Raw genomic sequence first — 24,501 nt, forward strand, 5'->3', positions numbered from 1 at the left:
GGAAAATGGGTTCATACACCTAGGTGTACGTACTCCCAACACCAAACAACTAACGCGAGGAAGCTATCGGGGCACACACCCGTTTAATTATCCCGCATTCAAATTAATTATATAATTAAGTTGTTAACTACCGACCTCTCTTTGCATGGATAAGATCTAGTTCAAAAAGTTGTTACGTGAAAGTAGGGAATTGAGATGCACATTATATTTACTCACTACCAACCTAGGCTAGGAGCTGACGACTCGTTTGGCCGTCCAATGGCTCTAGCCAACAGAATCTCCGGCGGCGGCGACCGGCAACGTGCACCTTAATTGGCCACCGTGGAAGCCTCAAGCAAGAGATGTAAGATATTTCTCACATCAATTTATACATCTTGGGTGTTGGTTCCTACAATTTATCTCCCACTACTCTCGCTTGTTACAGATCTCACTAGTGAAGTTGGGCAGCCCGGTGACTCGACGATGAAGGATGAAGGTGAGATCGATGCATGGCTATGCTGCAGGCAGGGCTCAATGAAGTAGACGAGATGCTGAAGGCAGTAGATCAACGATAGAGATGAGATGCCGACGGCGGCGGCTTGAGGACAATGAGGACGAACATATTACAAGGTGCGGCTGCACACCGACGGTGATGAACGTGCTTGGCAATCCGTATGATGGGCTGATGGCCAGTGTTTCAACATGACGCCGACGGGCGCTGTGGGCGTGGTTAAACGAGTTCATCCATGGCATATCATATAAATTGGTTGATGCACCAGGCGGCCGAAGAACATGCATGCAAAGTCAATGTACATATAGCTATCCAGTATAATTCTTCATTTATTGGAGAACACATACTTCTTTGGATCTTTCCGGTGTATACTTCTTCATTCAAGATTGAAGCATACAGTCAATAAAAAAATCAGTATATACCGCCCTAATCTAGATTGTAGTATATACCTCTCTGGCTTTGTGTGTAGTATAGTATACTTCAGATCTGAAGTAAAAAAAGAAGGTACTATATTATTTGGAACAAGTATGTATACTCCCAGTTGTTTTAGTTGTATAAAAAAAGAATAGTATAATCCAGATTTCAAAACAACAGTACATACTTCAAAGCTATTGGCATATATAGCCCTTAAAAAGGTATGTACTTTTGTAAAAATAGGTATATACCACTTAAAAAGGATAATATATACTCAGTACTCCCGAACATATACTGAGATTATTATGGCCATACTCCTTAGTTATCCTTTTTTTGCAGGATATACTCCTTAAATTATCCTTCTTTTTGCAGGATATACTCCTTACTTATCCAATACAATATTAGAGTATATTAACAGATGTATCAGTATGTTACTTCTATCAAACATATACGTACATATACTACCCGAAGAAAAATATGTCGGTTTCATACTGTAGAATGTACGACCACGGTTTAAATAAAAGGACAAGAGGAGGCGTGTTATACTTCCCAGTAAATAATCATCATGTTTCTTACGTGGAAAAATTGAAAGATAGACACCGATTCCTTGCATGTAGGATTAAGTTGTTGCATGCAGCCATTCTCACATCCCGTAGAGATAAAATCAGTTACACGTACGACAATTTAGCATTAATCTGTTCCCCAAAAAAATAGTGTTAATCTTTTCCGTTAGTTCGGTTTGCTAGTGGGGCTGGGAGTATGTACCCCGGGAGTACAAAATAGGTGTATATATATACACACATACTAAATCTGGCCAGGATTCTTTTTTACTGTTTCTTTCACTTTTTTCTATCAGTGAAAAGCGAGCCAATGGGGACACGCCACGTGCTTTAGTGGGGGATCTGGAAGGGTATGCACCTGTGTGCAGTTAGCAATTGCGGCTAGGTTTTCTAAATCGGTTTGCCATTGGCTGCATGGGTGTGCAGGATGGGCGGTTTCTATGGGCATGCATGCGCGATTCTTCGTCCGGTTCGCTTTTGGTTGCATGTGCGCACAGGATCTGCAGTTTCCATTGGTCTGCAGGCATGCAACATGCAATGTATCCTGGTCTGACTGCTTATATTTAATAATGCTGGTTGTTTCGAACTTGGATTTCCTTTCTGCCACGTACGTGTGCTGTTGTGAGGTTGGCTGCCGCTTCGCCGTGCTTTCTAGGCCTGCTCTATGGTCGGCTGCCGCCTTTCTCTATTTCTCTGGTTGCTTCTTCTATCCATGCAGTGGCTACCTTCAAATTGTCCTTTGGTTCCTTGTTGCTTCCTATAAATACCAGCCTCTTCCATCCATCTTCTTTCCATCCTGGTTCGAGCCGGCCGTGCACTCTGTCTTGCATAAGAATTAGGGATGGTTACTCTTGTTGCTGTCCGGTCTGGTCGGGGATGGCAGGCCGTCGTCCGCCTGGGAGGTCGTGAGCTCGAGGCAACCCCGGGTAGACCGGGCAGGTTGTCGGAGGCTCCGACGCGGTCCTCTGCGGCGCACGACTTGCAGCTTGGGAGTGTCCTGGCAGTAGTCGGCGACCTGGAGGAGGAGGCGGAAGGAGGAGCGGTAGCAGGACGTGTTAGCAGGTGCAGCTCTTCTAGGCGTTCTTGGATTCTAGGCACTGCTTTCATCGTTGGTTCTGGTCACTTGGAAGTTCTATAATATGGGCTTTCCTGCTTTCGTTTTTCCTTGCCTTGGGGTGGCGACGAGAAGAGCACGGAAAGAGCCGGTGAGGGAACCACACCGCACACGGACGGCGGGGTGAGAGGCCGGCGCCGAGTTCGCGTTAAAGCTCTCGCCGGATGTGCTTCTCTTCTACTTTCTCCAGTCCTTCACACCCGACATGTTCACCTTGACAGTCCGTCCTCGCCGTCGTCGACTATGCATGCTCTTTTGTTTGCCAGCGAAGGACGATGTGCAGCCGCTGCCACAGTGGGTACATCGGCCGTGGCGCTGCCGACTCCCCGGGCGGGTTCATTGCGATCTCCTGGAGTCTGGACAGTCGACTGCCTCCGGGTCGTTCCACGCGGGCGGAGCGAGAGCGACAGACAGCTACTGCGGCAACGCAGAGGTCCAAAGGAAAAGCTGAAGTCGGTGCTGAGCGATGCCGTCCAGGTCGGTGGCCGTGCGGCCCGCTGGTTGCCACACCGTTGACTCCAGCGGCAGCGGCGGCTCTCGCAACGGAATGCTCACCCTCCTCAGTGGCGAGGATGAGGCTATCGTTGCATGCCTCGTGCCGCTTTTTGCCCACTTCGGTCGTCCTATCTACACGGGCCGGCCCGACAGCGGCGAGCAGTAAAATCGCCAGCGCCGTGTGACGCCTCGACGCCTGCGTGGTAGATCCCGGGCTGCCGGGCGCGGACGGTGGCGCGTTCTGCCCTTACTTGCGGCAGCTCCTATGTATGCCGGCGTGCAGGAAGAAGAGGGTGGAGGACTGGAGGGCATGCCCTCCAAGAACCTGATGGTTGAGTGCCGGCGTCGTAAGCGCCTCAACAACCGTGAACCGTCTCTCCAGGCTACCTCCGTCGTGCCCAGGATCATCAAGGTAAAGACCAATCGTCAATCGATCTTGGAAAATTAATGGGTAGAATATTGGGAGTAAATCTGAACGTGTGTTTTTGTGGACATCTAGATTGACAGAGCGTCGATCCTGGAGACGCGATCGACTACATGAAAGAGCTGCTGGAGAGGATGTGGCGACTGCAGGAGGAGAGGAGGACGCGCATCCGCAGCCAGCGTGTTCCAGGAGCTGAACCCGACGAGATATATATGGCCAGGAACATCCCCGAGATGAGTAATCTAGGCGACTAGGCATCCACTGTCGTCAGCGGAGAGCTGGGACATTCCTGCCGTAGAGCTTCAAAAAATGGTGATAGCAAGAGAAAAGTTGGCTGGTGGTTGCAGACTTGCAGTTCGAGGTGGAGCGCAAGGACGAGGGCCGCGGCCACGGCAACACCTGGGGTGGAGATCTACTGCTCCGTTCTCTTGCCTACTTTCTTGACCCTCTCTTTACAGATGCCTAATTCATTATTGTTTCTTCGGTCTACTTATTAAACGTGTGCAGTGCTCTCAGTTACTCCCTCCGTTCCAAATTACTCGTCGTGGTTTTAGTACAAATTTGAACTAAAACCACGACGAGTAATTTGGAACGGAGGGAGTAGTAATTTAAAACGTACACACTCAATGACATGTCAAGTTGATTTTTTAATTTCTATAGATGTAGTGTTACTTATGGTCGTTGCATGTTCGAGACGCGTATCTCTGGTCATTGGCCGCTCCTAACACATATAATGAGTAGTGAAGTGCCAGCCATGAGATCCATATGCTGACGATGCAATTCTTACACACAGCGAGCTTAATCTTAAACCATATATATCTTTACTCATGTGGTAGTAGTTCACTGAAATAATCTCCTTGCCATTACACTATTTCTACAAAAGCCTAATTTCAAGCTTTAGTTTCAGTCTGTCCACCTAGATTACAACTAAAATTCTAGAATGACAGACTATACGGGTTTTTCTATGGGATTCTTCTCGCTAACTAATCTCCATCCCTCTGATTTTCAAGGGTATGGGCCCCTCACTCGCTTTTCTTTCAATCAATTGAACCCAGCTAAGCATCCTGTACATTTAGTAAAAATCTGCCCGTGCGTGTAGCATTGCTCAGATTACAATATAGTTATACACATACCCAAGGGTCTCTATTCATATATTTGTGTATTATTCGTCTAAAATTTGATTCAACATGCACCTCTTGGCTGTCAAATTAAGGCATGTATTTTTTTTGGTTCTCTTCAAAATCAGTGGAAAAGAGAAGAGATCAGGATGTGCTTTCTTTGGAGAACAAAGAAAATGCTACTCTCCATTTTGGATGGAAAGTAGAAATTTTTCCTAGGTATACTTTAGGCCAACTTTTTCAGTGGTTGAAGGTCCCAAAAGACATGGTATTATTGATGCATAACCGATTGTATCTTCATTATAAAGACACACACATCATCTATCTCACATGAAATTAACAAAACCGGAATAATCAAACCAAAAAAACAAGAGTTAAATCCGAGCACATGAAGCTACATATGAAGATGAAAACCAAATAAAATGTGACAAAAAAACATACAATTAAACTTACACGAACCTGGAAAACTCTTGGAGAACACATCAACTAACATAAACAACCAATCAATTAGCCAAATAATCAACACAAGGCTCTTCAATGTGCTTTTCTTCATGTAATAGCATGTAACACATGTGAAGCCACCACATATATTTTCTTTAGCTTATAATAATGGTTCGTGATTCTATCATGATGTACAGACGGGCGGCAGGCGCGGCGTGCCGCCGGGCGGGTTAAGCTAGTCTCCAACCAAGCAGCGACGTCGTCGTCGTCGATCCTTTCCTTTTAGGCAATCGGAAAACGCTAGCTCGCACGGAAAAGACGTACGTACGACGAGCTTGCGGCGCGAGCGCGCCCGGCTGGCGCCGTGCCGGCAAGGCACTTCAGTGCGCGTTCGCCACCGTGGCCGCGCGCGTGCCCGGCAGTCTCCGCGGGCACGGATCGTACGTGCGTGCGTGTCGACGCTCGCGCGCTGGAGCGCGGGGGGCAGGCATGCACGGACCCGCGAGCCGCGGCGGCATGCGGCGACCATGCATGTGTGTGTACGGTGAAGATAGGCCGTGGCGGTGACTTCTCCCTGGCGTGCCTGCCGTGCATATGTTCACGTACGGGTGAAGTGGGAAAAGAGCGCGTGCACTGCCGTGCTACGCTGCTAGCTAGCTCCTCGTGTGTATTCCGTGTGTACGTGCAACGGCTTAATCACCGCACGCACAGGTGATAGGGAACATGCCTAGCTATTTGGAACACGCGATATAAAAAGCGCAGGAATAGAAAAACACAGGTGTACTATATCCTCCACCTGCACATCTGTTCAAAGCGTCGTGTCCTGGACAGGTTGTAGCAATTTTGTTAGGGGCACCTCATCAATTGGTCAAATGTGGTTCCAAGTGGAATATATATATATATATATATATATATATATATATATATATATATATATATATATATATATATATATATATATATGGTACAAAACGTGCTTCACATTATTGGATTTAGGCGGTTGACTCCCGCCACCCTCAATTGGATAATATGCATCTTCCACTCCATATAGGGAAAGATGGGTGTTTTTTGTGATTACAAAAGAAAAATTGACTACAGAAAATTAAAAAAATTATGAAAATAGGGGAACACACTTTTTTGTGCTAATTTTCCTTACACGTGATTTTTTTTGAAAATATGAAAATTGTCGTAGATGATCTGAGGAAACTAGCTGCCCATGGAGCCATGGAGCACCACTTGCTCATGTATTTGTAAGATCCGGCGACCACTCGTTTCATGAATAGTCAAAGAGCATAATGTGCAATTATGTCGGCACTATATGATATGCAAACAGATTGTCAATTCACCATTTCATAGGTGTGCTCTCGACTGAATGAAGTCTACGATCAACCAAAGTCCCACCCATGTTCCCTATCTGGATAGAAATCTTAGGTTGTGCACCACAACTAAGATGGGGGAAAACCGAGAAAACTTAATGTTTATTTGATAATTAATACGATTGCATACAATTAACTGACCATTGCATGCCGTACTAGGTGGTCTCAAGTCATTTGAAACATACACGCCACCCATCTCTTATTTGTTGATTTCTTTATTCAGACCACCTCAAATGCAAAGGTGCTTAGATGAGCTACTAAGTATATTAAATGCCTTAGTAACTCAAGTCCCCAATGCAAAGGTACTAAGCTTTTGGATGCTAAGTTTCATGCATTTAATTAGTTGTAAACTTAGAATTGTGCTTCCACCTAGGTACACATGCTTAGCAACGTTTCTTAACTAGAATGCCACATATGATTTTTTTTACTTAGTTGGCAACCTTAGCACCTGTACAAGGTGGAGCATTGGAAGGGCCTCATGTCAAGAAACAAGGAACAAGGTGGAAGTTAATGCACCACGCATAAGTGTTTTGATATCATTTGGTTTTCGTAATGTGCCTAACACTAGTAGAAAACAGGGCTTTGGTCACAGCGTAATATACACATTAGTCCCGGTTGCATTACGAATCGGGACTAATGTGAGCATTAGTCCCGGTTCGAGCGGCTAAAGGCATTAGTCCCGGTTTAAATGGGCCCTTTAGTCCCGGTTTGAGATACGAACCGGGACCAAAGGGCATCGCATCCTTTAGTCCCGGTTCGTGTCTCAAACCGGGATTAAAGATTAGACCTTTAGTCCCGGTTCGAGATATGAACCGGGACTAAAGGGTGCGATGCCCTTTTGTCCCGGTTCGTATCTCAAACCGGGACTAAAGGGCCCATTTCTCAAACTCTACCCCTCCCCCATGTATCACCATTTCACTTTTGAAAAAAAAACAAAATAAAATGATAAAAACTTCAAAAAATAAAATCCTTCGAGATGCAGGAAAATTTAAAAACTTAAATTTGGACATGTTTTGCAAAAAAGTGTCATGAAGAATTAAAACGGCTATAACATTTGCATACGATGTCGAAAAAAGTATAATATATCAAATGTTCAGCACGAAAATCCGCATACGATTTTGACGGCATACAGCCTATTTGCAAATTTTTAGAATCCTCAAATTCTAAAAGGAAAAAAAATATGCTCAAATTTCAGTTTTTTTAAATGTTGGTTAAATCTGGTCAAACTATGTTCAAACTACTTATTCAAGAAGTATTAGTGTTACTACATAATTATTCAAGAATATTAGTGTTACTAAATAATTATTTAAATTTTTGAATTTTGGTCAAATCTGGTCAAACTATGATTAGACTATGGTCAAACTACTTATTCAAAAAATATTAGTGTTACTAAATAATTATTGTTTTTTAGAATAATAGTTTCACACTCAAACAGTGAAACGTGTGACTTCATGCTTAAGCTGAACTCCTGAGGGTTAATAGGATTGACATCTTACTATTGTCAGGAAAACAACAAGTGCAGTTTTGGAAACGAGGGGGGATAGAACCCGGAAGTTAAGCATGGTCAGGCTGGAGTAGTGAGAGGATGGGTGACCGGCCGGGAAGTTAGATGATTTGGAATGATGAGGGGTGATTAGATATTATAGGTTAAATTGAGTAGTGATGAGGGGTGATTAGAGATTAAATTGTAAAATAATTCAGAAATTTGAAAATATAAAAAAAATCAAAAAATTCAAAAAAAATCATAAAATTTCCTTTAGTCCCGGTTACCAACCGGGACTAAAGGTGGAGCTCCAGACAACAGCCACCTGGAGGGCCTTTAGTTCCGGTTGGTATAAGAACCGGGACTAAGGGGGGGCCTTTAGTACCGACCTTTAGTCCCGGTTTCAGAACCGGGACTAAAGGCCCTCTAGAACCGGGACAAATGACCCTTTTTCTACTAGTGTAATGCACCGATACAGAGGGAGTATAGCTTGAAATATCAAAGTCAACATCATTCTCCTATGACGACTTACTCCCTCCGTACCGGTGTATTTCCTCCATCCATAAATATATAGGGCCTAATACATTTTTCGAGGCTGCGTTTGACTATTGATAAGATTAATAATACATGATGTAAAATATAAAAAATATATCATTAGAAGCTCCTTCCACGTATAAATTTGACAGTGTGCTTTGTGTAACTTGCATGTCATATTATTGCTCTAGCATGTGGTCAAAGTTAGCATCGAAAAATGCATTAGGCCCTATATATATGGATGGGGGGAGTATAAGTCATCTTACATTATAAATCATGACCAAGGCGAAGGGAAAACAAGAGAACTTAATGTCTATTTGCTAATTAATACTATTGCATGCAATGAACTATATTGATCATTGCATGCCTCACGTTTCTTATTGATTGATTACTTTATTCATGTCAAGAAAGAAAGAACAAGGTGGGAGTTAATGCACCGTATCTAAGGCCTCTTTTGGTTCATATGATAGGACTATCATAGGAATATGAATCTTATAGGAAATGAGATGACATGTATCTCAAATCCTATGAGTAGGAATAGGAAACAAGATGTCATTTGGTTGACATCAAAGGAATTTTTCCATTGAGTCTAGGCTCCTTTTTATTTTCCTATGAAATGTGGAGGATAGGAACCAATCCTATGTAGGAATAGGAATCCATTCCTATGAACCAAAGGGCTCTAAAGGAAAAAATCCTATAAAAATCCTATGCTCTAGAATTCCTATGAAATTCCTCTAAACCAAAGGAGGCCTAAGTATTTCGAGTTTATTTGATTTCGTAATGTAACTGATACACCGGTACAAAATGGAGTATACTATCAATAATTTTCAAAGGCAATTATTTCTATCAGTTTCTAGTCCCCATCTCGGCTTTTGGCTCCTCCAGGGGAAAAGAGCTGCAGAATCATCCGCCTGCACACATTTCTTTATCAGCTTACTAGAGAAGTCAAGAAAGCTGTTCCATTAATTGCTTTGGGCTTTCTTCCCTCCAATAATAGCTAACCTCGATGGATCGCGGCTGGCAAAGTTGGTGATTTAGTATATATATGAATAAAGCTCTCTCATTTACCCGCAAAAAAGATTAAGCCATATTAACCGGAAAGGAGGGAGTATGGACTAGCACTACTTTTTGGTGTGTCCTATCAACTCACAGAACGAGGAGAAGCTTGCAGGACAAGATGAAGCTCGCTTACGCCTTTTGACTAATGCAACAACCCTCACCCAGGCGGTGGGCATGCATCAGTTCATTCGGTGTCAGATTGCCACAGGCATACACTGTAGTACCCAACATGCGGAGTACCATCATTGTTCGACTTCACGAAGAGGCGAAGAGCCAAGCGCAAGTTTTATAGTTGTACGAGTAGTACTACTACTAGAACCGCATGGTGGAGTGTCTGTACTTTTATTTTATTTTAATCTCTGATAAAGTACACATTTATTCGGAGAAGGGCGGAAAACGGCAGCCCAATGGTAGTGTTAAAAAACATCAAACATGTAATGATGATATCGATCAACCATGCTCGAATATATCTTGGCCTCCGTGTGAGCCCGTCTGTATGTTCTCGCTCCTCGTCTCTCTCAAGGAACGGCGGGTTGGCCATTTTGCCGTCAATTGAGGTCGGTTTGCTCACACTTCGGTCCCACATGTCAGTTATATGCCAAGAGGAAGTGCATTGACCGACTAGCCATACGCGTACTTGGTTTTGCACCTTCATGCCATACTTGGAATGGTTGTATTTCAATACGGAGGCATATAACTTACACCTGTAAGTTACTGGCCGCTGTGTAAATTCTAGCCGGAATTGAAATGACGGGCGCAGGTGTGTATTTTTTACAAGTGTATACAAAAGAGAAACGGTGATCCAAATAGGGCCTCATACTACTCCTCCCTCCATCATAGTTTACATGGCGCGCTTCATTCTGATGCATTTCTCTCCATGCATTTCCACCACCAGAGAGACGTTAGAGCATATTGACGGTTGCTTCTTCCGAGCAACTTACAGTGAAAAAGGTGGGGTTTATGATTTGACTCCTCATTACTGCTCACTATTAGTGCGGCGCAACAACCAGGCTGGGTCTCCCATGCGGTTGTGCACTACTCCATCCGTTCTTAAATATACTACGGAGTATTTGTCTTTCTTAAGATTTCAACGAGTCTTTACCTAATATTAAAGGACGGAAGATTTCATAGTTCTCCATACGTCACCCCTTCATATCCGTCGATATTATGTTAACCATAAAAATCGACGGTTGAGATTTAAATTTTTTTCATCAAAACCTCAGCACTACGTTGTCAAAAACACGTTCGTTTTTTCAGAATGTCTACCTAATATTAAAGTGAGGATTGTTTCTCTAACTATTTCATTTTAGCGTGGAACCCAGCTCGTGCCAGTGAAAATAGTCGAAGAGAAAAAAATAAAGCGCAAAGAGGCATCGAACTCAGGAGCTAGCGCTGGAGGCATCATAATGGTAGCCACTGGAACTGACAAGGCATTATGTTTAAATTACAGCGTGGCCCTTTAAATTAGCAAACGGCCGCGCCAGATACTAAGAGCAAAGATTTTTTGGGCAAAAAGTAAATATATTTAGAATGCGAATATTTTTGAAAATTTCTAAACAAATTTTTTTAGCTCGAACATTTAATTTTTCAGAAAGAACAATTTTTCTCTTTTTATTTTTTCTGAAACCTGAAAAAAATTAAAACGCCTTTGTTCCATTCAAAGGGAAAACACACATTGTTCCCCGCAAAAGAAAAATGTCTCAGGTGTCTTGCTTGGCCTCGGCCTGCGTTGTGTCCCAGTGGAGCTTGCCCAAGGCAGGCTAGGCGAAGGTTATTTTGTTTTTCAAATAGTCCCAGCTTGGTTTCCTGTTGATATACTCCCTTCGTCCGAAAATACTTGTATCAAAATGGATAAAAAAGGATATATCTAGAATTAAAATACGTCTAGATACATCCCTTTTTATTCATTTTGATAACAAGTATTTTCGGACGAAGGGAATACTTTTTTTGAGTTTTTAGGTATGAAGGAGCTGACTTGGGAATCAATAAGCCAAGGGTAAGGAGCGATGTGACAAAAAAAATAAAGGAAGGAAGTTTAGTTGAGACAACTGCATGTCAAACGACATGAGACCTCACAAAGGAATGAAATAACTAGGAGAGAGAAAGAAATAAAAAGGAGTCTTCCATTGTGTCTTCACGTACAACTAGCCTCGCTTGGCCAAGTGACACCCGTCATAATGCATGAGGACTCTAACCAAGGTCATGGTCTATTTAACATAAACTACCCAATTTACATGGTAACACAGACATATATTAGGGTAGTACTTTTCCCTATTATATTAGCCGGGTATAAAAACATCTTTGTTCAATCCTCTTGATTTCTACAATCTAGCTATTGGACCTGGCCAACCTTGGCTAGTGACTACTGGTGCCGCGACCACCCGCGACGAGGATGATAAATAGGACAAGCAGAAGCATGGGTATGATGTCATATTGAAATGGAGGATGTCTACCTAAAGGTGATGTATTAGTCATGTTTATTATGTTAGGGGCATAAGGGTGAAAGACTTTAGCCATGTTTAGTGGGTAAGGCGTGAGGGGGCTGTTTTCTCCCGTTGCAACGCATGAGCATGTTTGCTAGTGACTACATACGAAGCAAACTGACTGAATCTACACTCTAAAATATGTCCATTTAAAATTTGTAAAAATACAAATATTTAGGAACGGATGAAGTATAATTTTGTGTATGGCACATGGACCCGGATGCTGAAGAGGCTTCTGGCAATGCTATCAAGATTCCAGTATTTGTTTACATAATTGATGTACTATACAAATAATTTTCCAGCGACATGAAATTGTACAATGCTATGAGCTTTTAGCTTTTGTTTCGTGTGTCTTGCCATCGATGCTCTTTCAGATACAATAAAAAACTAACTTCCTTACTAATGCATCTCAACGATTAGCAGATCAGAGCTAATAGTACATCACAACTGAAGACAAAGTTGTAAGAAGGTGTTAAATTAAAATTGATCCATGCTTTCATTGGCAGCAACGTCCCCCTAGCTTTGTCTAAATCAACAAGGCATGTTGGGAAAAAAGTAGCTGTCTGGAGCATGCAACATTCCAATCATTTTGTGCAGTTCCACTAAAATAGAGCTGAGCGTCCCTGTTCCAAAGATATTAAGTGTGATTACGATAATAGAGGACTGCTGATGAAACAATAAAGACAAAAATAGAAGCCGGTCACCTTTGCAGTCTCTCTTAAGACTAACTAGTTGGAGAAAATTAAGCAAATAGTTGGAGAATATTAGGCTCGGAGTTGGATGAGGAGGATAGCGCAAAACCAATCTCCCTTTGTGCAGTCGCACTGAAATGTAGATGTTGCCCGTGTGACATTTTAGTACAACTGCACAAAACACTCTTAAGAAAAAAATAATTTGTGCAGTTCACCAAAATGTCGCAATAGCAACAAGGTGAAATGGATAGCCCTGTTTGCAAAAAAGAGGTAGAAAGGAAACAATTACCGGCCAATAACAGTTGATGACACATGCGACGACAAAAAAAGGCATATTCCATGTCCTAAGGGAAGATAACAACCCGGTTGTGTTTGTCTAAAACGGTGTGAGGACGAGATTGCAATATGGAAAGTACGCCGAACGAGATACGTTTTGGGAAAAGAACCATGTTAGATCCACATGCAAGATTTTTCACATGCAGCGACATGGGAAGACGGGCAGTGGAGCAAGGCCGGAGGGGATACCTGGGGGTCGTCGGGATGTAACTAGGTGAGTGGTGGTGGGCGGGGTCTGCCCATACTGCGGCAGCGAGCAGGTGGCGTAGGCCCTACCGCGCCAGAGCTCGGTCAAAGAGAACGGCGAGTACCGCAGATCGGGACATGTTGCCTTGGCGCCATCGAACGGAGAAACGATGCACATCCTCCTTTTCCGCCGGCGGACGAGATGCGGCCGGATCAGTGACCAACGATGAGAGAGAGAGAGAGAGAGAGAGAGAGAGAGAGAGAGAGAGGCCACCGCCGCTGAGGGAGTCCTAGATTAGGGGGTATCCGGACAGCCGAATTATATCCTTTGGCCGGACTGTTGGACTATGAAGATACAAGATTGAAGACTTTGTCCCGTGTCCGAATGGGACTCTCCTTGGCGTGGAAGGCAAGCTTGGCAATACGGATATGTAGATCTCCTTCCTTGTAACCGACTCTATGTAACCCTAGCCCCCTCCGGTGTCTATATAAACCGGAGGGTTTTAGTCCGTAGGACAACATACAATCATACCATAGGCTAGCTTTTAGGGTTTAGCCTCTCCGATCTCGTGGTAGATCAACTCTTGTACTACTCATATTATCAAGAATAATCAAGCAGGATGTAGGGTTTTACCTCCATCAAGAGGGCCCGAACCTGGGTAAAACATCGTGTCCCCTGCCTCCTGTTACCATCCGCCTTAGACACACAGTTCGGGACCCCCTACCCGAGATCCGCCGGTTTTGACACCGACATTGGTGCTTTCATTGAGAGTTCCTCTGTGTCTTCGCCGTTAGGCTTGATGGCTTCTTCGATCATTGTATTCGGCGGCTTCGCACTACGGGCCAACTCGCTTGGCCATCTGGAGCAGATCGAGAGTTATGCCCCTAGCCACCAGGCCAGGTTTGGAAGCTTAAACTACACGGCCGACATCCGTGGAGACTTGATCTTCGATGGATTCGAGCCCCTGCCGAGTGCGCCGCACGGTCACGATGAGCATGATTTAGCTGTACCATCAGACAGTGTTCAGGAGACCGCACCGGCAACTGCTCCGACCCTCAATTCGAAGCCAATCGCGCCATCCATGGACGGGTGGATAGACCCGGCCACAGAGGCTGTACTCTCAGCAGCGATCGAGCCGAGTATCGACCTTACCCTTCACGGGAGCCGTGACGCCGAACTACCGGATTCTTCCCCAGCCACGGACTCCGAACCGCCTGCGCCCGTGCCTATCGAATCTGACTGGGCGCCGATCATGGAGTTCACCTCCGCGAATATCTTCCAGCACTCGCCCTTCGGCGACATACTGAACTCATTAAGGTCTCTCTCCCTGTCAGGAGAGTCCTGGCCGAACTATGTTCGACAGGATTGGGATGCGGATGACGGAGAAATTCGCCGCCCACCCACCACCCATTTAGTAGCCACTGTCGACAATTTGACCGACATGCTCGACTTCGACTCCGAAGACATCGACAGTATGGATGACGATGCGGGAGACGAAGAGGAACCACTGCCCACGGGGCACTGTACAGCCACCTCATCATATGATATATACATGGCGGACACACCCAAAGAAGGCAATGGTGACGAGACGGTGGAGGATGACCCATCCAAGAAGCAACCCAAGCGCCGACGTCAGTGGCGCCGCTCTAAGTCTCGCCAAAGCAAAAGCGGTGACACCGGCACAAGAGATAATAGCACTCCGGACAGTGCCAAAGACGACAACAATCTCCTCCAGCAAGATTTAGAGCAGGAGGATGGAGAAGCCAGCCCTCCTGAGAGAGCGGCAGATGGAGAGGCGGAGGATGATAATTACATGTCTCCCTCCGAAGACGAGGCAAGCCTCGACGATGACGAATTTGTCGTGCCTGAGGATCCCATCAAGCAAGAGCGCTTCAAGCGCCGGCTTATAGCCAAGGCAAATAGCCTTAAGAAAAAGCAACAACTGCTTCAAGCTGATCAAGATTTGCTAGCTAACAGATGGACTGAAGTCCTCGCGGCCGAGGAATATGAACTCGAACGCCCCTCCAAGAGTTACCCAAAGCGCAGATTGCTACCCTGACTAGAGGAGGAAGCATTAAAACCTACATCTCCAACATATGACGCGGCTGATCGGCCACCTCGTGGCCGCGACAGAGAGGCATTTCAGCCAAAAGCTCAGCCCACACCCTGACGCCACTCAAATAAAAATGTCAAGGCATGGGGAAACACGCTAGACCTGCGAGACGTATTGGAGGACAAAGCAAAACACGCAAGATCGATCTACGGATCACGAAGGCGCGCCACTACGCGGGACGATAATCGTCACGCCGGATACAGTAAAAGTAAATCCGGCCGGGCCGAACACAGCGGACAAGACTCATTTGAGCTACGTCGCGACATAGCCCAGTACAGAGGCGCCGCACACCCCCTATGCTTCACAGACGAAGTAATGGATCACCAAATCCCAGAGGGTTTCAAACCCGTAAATATCGAATCATATGACGGCACAACAGATCGTGTGGTATGGATCGAGGACTTCCTCCTGCACATCCACATGGCCCGCGGTGACGATCTACACGCCATCAAATACCTCCCACTTAAACTCAAAGGACCAGCTCGGCATTGGCTCAACAGCCTGCCAGCAGAATCCATTGGTTGTTGGGAAGATCTGGAAGCCGCATTCCTCGACAACTTCCAGGGCACTTATGTGCGACCACCAGATGCCGATGACTTGAGCCACATAATTCAGCAGCTAGAGGAACCGGCCAGGCAATTCTGGACATGGTTCCTGACAAAGAAAAATCAAATCATCGACTGTCCGGATGCAGAGGCCCTAGCAGCTTTTAAGCACAACATCCGCGACGAGTGGCTTGCCCGACACCTTGGCCAGGAAAAGTCGAAATCCATGGCAGCCCTCACGACACTCATGACCCGCTTTTGCACGGGAGAAGATAGCTGGCTGGCTCGCAGCAATAATATATCAAAGAACCATGGTACTTCGGATACCAAGGATGGCAACGGTAGGTCACGTCGCAACAAACACAAGCGCCACATCAACAACGACAATACCGAGGATACGACAGTCAATGCCGGATTCAGAGGCTCTAAACCCGGTCAGCGGAAAAAGCCATTCAAAAGAAGCACTCGGGCCCGTCCAGTTTGGACCGAATACTCGATCGCTCGTGCCAAATACATGGCACCCCCGACAAGCCAGCCAACCACACCAACAGGGAATGTTGGGTGTTCAAGCAGGCCGACAAGTTAAATGCCGAAAACAAAGATAAGGGGTCACATGGCGATGACGAGGAAGAGCCCCGGTAGCCGAACACCGGAGGACAAAAGAGGCCCCCCCCCACAAGTGCGGACGGTGAACATGATATACGCAAACCACATCCCCAAGAGGGAGCGGAAGCGTGAATTAAGGGATGTATATGCGTTGTAGCCAGTCGCCCCAAAGTTCAACCCATGGTCCTCCTGTCCGATCACCTTCGATCATAGGGACCATCCCAATAGTATCCGTCATGGTGGATTCGCCTTACTGGTCCTAGACCCAATCATCGACGGATTTCACCTCACTCGAGTCCTTATGGACGGCGACAACAGCCTGAACCTGCTTTATCAGGACACAGTGTGCAAAATGGGTATAGACCCCTCAAGGATCAAACCCACAAAAACGACCTTCAAAGGCGTCATACCAGGTGTAGAGGCCCATTGCACAGGCTCAGTCACACTGGAAGTGGTCTTCGGATCCTCGGATAACTTCCGAAGCGAGGAGTTAATCTTCGATATAGTCCCATTCCGCAGCGGCTATCATGCACTACTCGGGCGAACCGCATTTGCGAGATTCAACGCGGTACTGCACTATGCATATCTCAAGCTCAAGATGCCAGGACCTCGGGGGGTCATCATAGTCAATGGAAACACAGAGCGCTCTCTCCGCACGGAGGAGCACACTGCGGCCCTCGCAGCAGAAGCGCAAAGCAGCCTCTTAAGGCAATCCACCAGTTCGTCGATTAAAGACCCGGACACCTTCAAGCGCGCCCGGAGTAATCGGCAACAAGACCGCCTGGCACATTCCGAGCTCGCATAGCAATGCGCCCCCACCCCAGTCCCAGCCAAACGGCGAAATCCGTGCCACGGGTACATAATTACGCATTGAAAATACCATGGGCACAGGTGGGAGGGGGGCACGACTACGGCATGCCCCAAGACGCGGCTCAACCACACTAGGGGCTTCCTGCTTTGTTATTTTTCTCTCTTTCAGGACTTTAATCTCTGGAAACCCCGTCTGGCAGTACGATTGCCGGACACACGATGCAACAACCAAGGAGGCAGAAAGCCACGTCGCACCATGGAACTCCCAAGTGGTCTCCGATAACGAGTGAAATACTTGCTTTAAATACCATTCCTCAGCTTGCCCTTGGAGGGGACATGTCAAATAGTCATACTTTTTGCTTATCGCACTACTTGTATCATTCTGCTTCGACGCACTTGTCGGTGTCAAAACCGGCGGATCTCGGGTAGGGGGTCCCGAACTGTGCGTCTAAGGCGGATGGTAACTGGAGGTAGGGGACACATTGTTTTACCCAGGTTCGGGCCCTCTTGATGGAGGTAAAACCCTACATCCTGCTTGATTAATATTGATGATATGGGTAGTACAAGAGTAGATCTACCACGAGATCGGAGAGACTAAACCCTAGAAGCTAGCCTATGGTATGATTTTATGTTGTCCTACGGACTAAAACCCTCCGGTTTATATAGACACCGGAGAGGTTAGGGTTACACAAGGTCGGTTACAAAGGAGGAGATACACATATCCGTATTGCCTAGCTTGCCTTCCACGCCAAGTAGAGTCCCATCCGGACACAAGACGAAGTCTTCAATCCGGTATCTTCATAGTCTACCAGTCCGGCCAATGGATATAGTCCGGCTGTCCAGAGACCCCCTAATCCAGGACTCCCACAGTAGCCCCTGAACCAGGCTTTCAATGACGATGAGTCCGGCGCGCAGTATTGTCTTCGGCATTGCAAGGCGGGTTCCTCCTCCGAATATACCACTGAAGAATTTGAATATAAGGATAGTGTCCGACCCTGCAAAATAAGTTCCACATACCACCGTAGAGAGAATAATATTTTCAGAAATCCAATTTGCTGACTTATTTTGGTAACACGACATTACGTCACGGCCCGGTGATTATTCGAACAGTTTCCTTTAACTAGCCCCGCACATAACGCGAGGCAGTTTTTTGACACGTCTTGTCAAAGCAGAGATCGTGTCCCCTTATCATGGGATTCTCATCAATACGGGTGTGGGTAATCCAACCGTGCCATCGATTACGGCGCTTGGGAGACAAGCGAGTTTTACCAGGCTAGTGGGGACGCATAGTTTCGTCCGCCCATATAAAGGGATAAGGATTTACCTTTTCATCCACGCCTTCTTCCTCCTTTGCTCATCCACCTTCGCACACTCGAGCTCCAGCATCCAAGTTCGCATTTCCCACCTCGACCTTCTCCAACCATGTCCGGAGCGGGAGGCAGGTGGATGGTCTCCTCCATCACGGAGGAACACATCAAGAAGCTGAAGAGAGCCGGATACTTGCCCGATGGCATCGTGCACCGGCTCCCAGAGGAGGGGCAGCTCATCCCCACCCCCAGGCCCCATGAGAGGGTAGTGTTCCTCACCCATTTCCTCCGCGGACTGGGATTTCCTCTCCACCCATTTGTCCGGGGTTCATGTTCTACTACGGCCTGGATTTCCACGATCTGGCCCCAAACTTTATCCTCAATATCTCGGCGCTTATCGTCGTGTGCGAGGCTTTCCTCCGCATCAAGCCCCACTTCGGTTTATGGCTGAAGACTTTCAATGTCAAGCCGAAGGTAGTGAGCGGCCACCAGGTGGAGTGCGGAGGCGCCATGGTGGGCAACATGCCCAATGTCATATGGCTCGAGGGCTCCTTTGTGGAGACCATAAAGGGATGGCAATCGGGGTGGTTCTACATCACCGAGACGCGTGACCCTACATGGGTAGCGCCCCCCCCCCCCCCGAGTTCAGATCTGGCTTCCCCACACGGCTCACCTCCTGGCAAGAGAAGGGCCTGTCCTGGGGTAGTCCGGGAGAGCTGACCGGACTCCAAACATGTATTCAAAACATGGTGAACAAGAAGCTCAAACTCGTCAACGTAGTCCAGGTCATGCTCCACCGCCGGATCCTCCCATGCCAACAACGCGACTTCAACTTGTGGGAGTTCGACCCGGCGCAGCACCGAACTCTGAACAGGCTCTTCGACACAACTCACGAAGATGCCTGGAGGTTGCTGTTCAAGAGCGCTGAGGCCCCCTCCCATTATTGAGGATCGCGGATTTAGCGCGAAGCACCAAGCCAGTGCGGTAAGCTGCTTTACCTCCCACAGGGTACTTATTTTTTATAGATTGACTCCATGCGGGATCTAAACTCCCGTATCTTTAACAGGACTGGCAGGGAACGGCCGGACAGATCGACTGTCCGGCTCCTTTGCCCGAAGGCCCAGCAGACGCTCTTCTGGCGAAGATGCTGACTCCGGCTCCTTATACGGTGTCGGAGAAGACCAAGAAGGCCAAGGGAACCCAAAAGAGTTCTCGACACCAGCCGTCGTCGGACTCACCGTCCGAGGACTCTACGGCACAATCCTCCCCCGAAGACGAGGAGGCAAAAGAAGATGCCCCCCCTCTAGACCGGGGAGGCAAGAAAAGGAAGGCCGCCCCAACTGGGGAGGCCGAAGGGTCCAAGAAGGGGAGAACTCTCCTTCCGGACTGCTCTACCACCGCCGCCGACGGCAAAGACGAGTGGCTTCCCAGGGCCAAGCCCGTGGGGAAGTCGTAAGTATTCGGATACCAGAGTAAGTCATAGTATTCCTTTGTCGCACTACTTCACCTAACGCTGAAATATGATTATGCAGGCCGCCTCGAGCCCGTATCGATGTATCATCGGACGGCTCCTTGGGTTCGTTGGATATGGATAGCGATCCAGTCCCGACCGCCACCTCCCCTCATCCTGCGGACGACGCCGAGGTGCTGTCTCACGAGGCACCGGGTCGAGGGGAGACAGTCCCGGAGGCGCCTCAAGGCGGCCTCTCGGACTCCGGGAGACGAGGGGACAAGGCCCCTGAGAGCTCCGAGTTCGGCCCTCAGTCGAACACCGCGCCGGAACCTCCAGTGGTTCCGGACTCGGGCAGGCAACCTCCTTCTAAGAGGTGCGAGACGCCTGTACCGGTGACCTCTGTCCATCCAGAGGCGCCGGACAATCTGCTGGAAGCGCTTCGCAGTGGTTCCATCGACGAGGAGCACCGGACTATCATGAGTGCGGTGATCCAGAAGGTTCAGTCTGCCAAGAGCGGATTGACTGAAGCTTGTGCCAGCCTTCTGACAGGCTTTGACATAAGTGTTTAAAATATAGGAAAATATTACCGCATAGACAGTAGCGCCTGATGCTCTGTTCGGTGTTCACAAAGAAAAGCCGAACAGAGGATCAAACAATATCGCAGGAGTCTAATATGAGTATGTCAATATGCATATGCAGGTTTCGCTGCTGGCGTCCGCCGCAGTGACTGTGGAGGTCGCCATACTGAAGCAGGACCTTAAAGGGGCGTAGGACGAGCTCGACCTTGCCAAGAGGCAGCTCGAGGAGAACAAAGGTAAGTAGTACCTAGTCTGTGGATATGTATAAAAAGAGTGCGATTGCAAAATGACAGGATCATCATGAATTTGCCAAGGGCCACGACCGAAGTGGCGACCCTAAAGCAAGCGCTGTCCGCGGCCGAAGATAAAGCGGCCAAGGAGTGCACCGAGTGAGAAAAGCAAGAGGCTCGGGTGGGCGAGGTGCAGCAAGAGCTCCAGGCTCTCGTGATGAAGCACGAGGCGTTGGAGCTTGACTCAAAGACGCGAGAGTCTGAGCTTGCCGCGGCCCTCGAGAGCGCAAAAAGTGCCAAGGCCGAAGCCCAAAAGGCCCTCCAGGAGATCGACGCAATGAAGAAGATAGCGGCGGGTAAGGCATTTAATATGCAGAGCAAGCATGTAAAAGTAAATTACCGATTACTTACCCGAATTCGGAGCTCTCGAGGAGCATTTGCAAATTTGCCCCGCAGCGTGTCAGATGCCGCGCAGTTTTACCAGGCCGAGGAGGGAAGCTCAATGGAGATGTTGTTCTGGTCTTAGTGTACTGGGACCGAACACCCGAAGCCTCTGAGTGACCAGCTAAAGCAGCTGGTCGAGCTGCACAAGGCGGCCGTACATGCCATGAAGGGCCTTATAGTCCGGTTGTGGCCTGGCGACGCCCTTCCGAACAGCTACTTCGGCCTGGTGAGGCGGCTTGTGGATGCCTGCCCACGGCTGGAGGTCGTCAAGCGGTCCGTCTGCATCAAAGGTGCACGCCGGGCTTTTGCCTGTGTGAAGGTCAGTGGGCCAAGCTAGACGCCGTGAAGCTGATCAAGGAAGGGCCGCCGCAGGGCAAGGAGCATCGCACCCCCGAAATTTATTATGAGGGTGTCCTGAAGCGTGCCCATCTTGTAGCGGACGAATGTTCAAAGGATGTAATATTTGAGTAAACTTGCTCGTGTGATCCTGTATGACGAAAACTTGTTTCATATGCGCTATGCAACGCTTGTGTGAATTTAAAATATTACCTTCTGTTTGGCTGTTTATCCAATCTGAGAGATGGCAAGTCCTCGGCTTTTGCCCCCATGCCACGAGTGCTGGGGTGTTCGGGATAAACCTGAGCACTCTTGTTCTCATGTTTGGGTCCTTCGAGGGAGGTGCTCAGCACAATGAACAAGGCAACCGGACTAATAATGCTCTATCACTCTCACTTAGCCATAGAATTCTATAATTTTAAATTTCGGCAAAGCCCCTGGTATTCGAAAGGCCGAATTCGGGGTGCGATACACGCCTTTAAGCCGGACAGGGCCGGCCCCTCGCTCTAAGCGGCATAAGTCTTTAGGGACTCGAAAACCTCGCCGAACAGCGACCAGTCTCTCGCCTTATCATGATAGTCAGTTTTAGCTTTCTCTACTTAGGTGCTTAGCCCAGCAGAACCGGGGCACAATCGCAGTAGTTCTCCTAGCGCTACCTTAGCCGATAGAGCGGAACGTAAGGTACCAAAACATTGGAGCGTCCCTTCCTCGCGCCACCGGACATGTCCACCCACGTCGGAAATGTCCACCGTGCCCCTTCACGTCACTCTGACCAATGACGTCGCGCCACGTCACCTCCACCGCCGCCCTTAGCCTACCACAACGGGCCACATCACCGGACCCGCGCCCACTTCGCTGCCCCCGCGCCGGGCCGCCGCGGGCCCAGATCCGGCCCCCGCCGGGCCCGAACAGGGCTGCGCTGGGCCCGTCTTCGTCGTCGCCGCAACGCCCTCCCCTCCATCGCGCGCGCCGCCTCGCCCATAGCGTCGCCGCCTCCCTACGCCCGCGCCCGTCGCCGGCGCGTCGCCTCCTCGCCGCCTCCTCCCGCGCCCGAGCCAGGCGGGCTCGTGCCGTGCCGCCCAGCCGCGTCCTCGCCGGCCGCCACCCGCGCTGTCCCGACGAGCGCCCGCCGTCCCGCGCTCGAGTCCGAGCTCGCCGCCGCCGCTAGGCGCCTCCCCGGCCCCCACCGCGGTCGGATCCGGCGAGATCCGGCCCGGTTTCGCCTCGCGCGCTCGTCCCCGTCCATCTCCAGTGAGATTCCGGCGAGATCCGCCGCCGTTGAGTTTTCCCCCCTCGAGGTCTTTTTTTGCTAAATCCTGAAAACTTTATATTCTGGTGCTCTGTTCATCATGCCATAACTCCATGACCATAGCTCAGTTTCATGCCCATGTTATATCAGAATGTTCATCATGATATGCTCTTCATTTCATTCCATTGTGCCATGCTTGTTTGAGTCCATCTTGATGCCCAAATCGTTGATGCAAGAGTGCTATTAAATGTTTGCTCCTGTTGCTTATCAGTTTATGTTGATTTGTCTTTTTTGTCACATTTGTTGTGTGATGCATATGGGCATGAGCCCTACATGTGTTTTGATCTATGCGATGCCATCTTTACAAGGGTGCTTGCCATGTATTTTTTGATATTTGTGGTGACTAGCACAAGCATGCAAAGTAGCCTTCGTGATATTGCTGATTTCAGGGACTTAGGATTTTGCTAAGTCATTTTCCCTGCTGTTATTTTGATGCCATGTAAACATGATGCTACAGTGAGATCCATGCTTGTTTTGAGTGGCTTCAGTAAGGATGATCTGGACATATGGTTATGCTCTATCCATTCATGCCCCTGATTGTAATTACGGAGTGCCTTAGCATGTCTTAATCTTGCTCTAATTTTGCTATAATATGTTCCTGGCAGATTGTTTATATGTTAATCAATTTTGCCATCGTTGTTGTAGTTGATCCATGCATGCTATGAACTTGATCGTGCCTTAGTTAGCTTCATAAACATGTCTTCTTACTGTTTCTATGCTTGTCTTGTCATGCAAGGCCTTGTGATGAGTGATTTGAGCTCGCAAAGATGCCTTCATAACTCTGTTTATGCCATGCTCAGTTTTCTGCGAAGTCTGAATCTGTTTATAAAATTTGCTATGTTTACATGGGTACCATCATATTTTATGTGCCTTTTTGGCTCATGATCAGTAAGGGACTTTTGTTCTATGCTTTGAGTAGAGTCATTCCATGCCTTTGTTTGCTATGATCTGTTCTTGTAGCATGTTGTTAGCCTGCTCTAAACATTGCTTCCGGATGTTATTACTGGCATGTTAGTATTTTCACTAAGTCTGTGAAGCTGATATCTTTTGCACTTTTGCCATGCTTGTTTGAACCTGTTCTAGTGCGATTTAAGCGTAGCTCCGTGTTCATGTTTTGTCAACATCTTGAGTAGATCACTGCCATATGCTTTTTTTGCTATGTTGGGTTGCAGTAGCTTAGTTTCTTGTTGCATTCTAGATGTCATCGTGCTGTTAATCGCAAAATTGTGCTTTTCTTGTCGTGCTTGCCATTTGCAAACCGTGCATCCGATTCCAGTGATCTTTATATCGATTTCGACCGAAATTATCTCATCTTTCCAGCGGCACACTTGGTTTGCCAAGTTGATGCCTTGATCAATCTTTTCCTTCTGGAGCACGCATATGCATTGCATATCATGTCTTGCATATCTTGCCATGTTTTTCATCATGTTGCTTGTGCATTGCACCGTGATTGATTGTTGGTCCTTTGCTTGTGTTATTTCTTTGGGTAGAGCCGGGAGACAAGTACATGATCAAGGAACCTATTGAGTACGCTAACGAGGATCAAGCTTTCATCAACTTTGGG

The 24,501-nt window shown here is 47.6% G+C and overlaps 2 long non-coding RNA genes across 3 annotated transcripts; both read left to right on the forward strand.

Moving 5' to 3' along the window:
* The first annotated feature begins 205 nt into the window (after positions 1-205).
* Positions 206-920, forward strand: LOC123185383 (uncharacterized). The gene is made up of 2 exons (XR_006493361.1): positions 206-343; positions 425-920. It is a non-coding gene; the product is annotated as an uncharacterized lncRNA (long non-coding RNA).
* A 1,355-nt stretch (positions 921-2,275) lies between these two features.
* On the forward strand, positions 2,276-3,986 carry LOC123185384 (uncharacterized). Of its 2 annotated transcripts, XR_006493363.1 has the most exons (3): positions 2,276-2,526; positions 2,654-3,485; positions 3,573-3,986. It is a non-coding gene; the product is annotated as an uncharacterized lncRNA (long non-coding RNA). The 2 variants fall into 2 exon arrangements; XR_006493362.1 differs by having other exon boundaries at positions 2,276-3,485.
* Positions 3,987-24,501: the final 20,515 nt, after the last annotated feature.

This window comes from Triticum aestivum, chromosome 2A (genome assembly GCF_018294505.1).
Source record: "Triticum aestivum cultivar Chinese Spring chromosome 2A, IWGSC CS RefSeq v2.1, whole genome shotgun sequence".
Classification (NCBI taxonomy): Eukaryota; Viridiplantae; Streptophyta; class Magnoliopsida; order Poales; family Poaceae; genus Triticum; species Triticum aestivum.